Genomic DNA, 403 nt, shown 5'->3' with positions numbered 1-403 from the left:
TGTGTGTGTGTGTGTGTGTATCTTCAGAATTCTAAATGTTCTTTACAAAAACTCTTGTAATGTGTTGCATTATAATGTACTTCCTCGAGAAAAGTGAAATTCATAAAAGTGATTGTGAACCAGTCCAGAGGATGGCTGCAGGTTCCTGAAACTTGTATGTTCCTTTAATGGAAGGTGTGTGGATGACTAATACTACTGCCTCTCTTTATAAATTTTAATTATATGTATTAAGAAAATGCAAGACTTTATGTCAAAAAACGAACTTTACAACTTTGGTGGGATGGGGAGGATTGGGTAGGGGGGTGGGTGGATAGGAAGGGATGGGAAGGGGAAACAAAGGAGGAGGCTACAATGCTTGATAAGAAATGTACTCATTATCTTGCCCATGTAATTGTAACCCCTC

This window comes from Dipodomys ordii, unplaced genomic scaffold, assembly GCF_000151885.1.
Source record: "Dipodomys ordii isolate 6190 unplaced genomic scaffold, Dord_2.0 Scaffold1, whole genome shotgun sequence".
In the NCBI taxonomy this organism is placed as follows: Eukaryota; Metazoa; Chordata; class Mammalia; order Rodentia; family Heteromyidae; genus Dipodomys; species Dipodomys ordii.
This window is presented reverse-complemented; position numbering follows the sequence as displayed.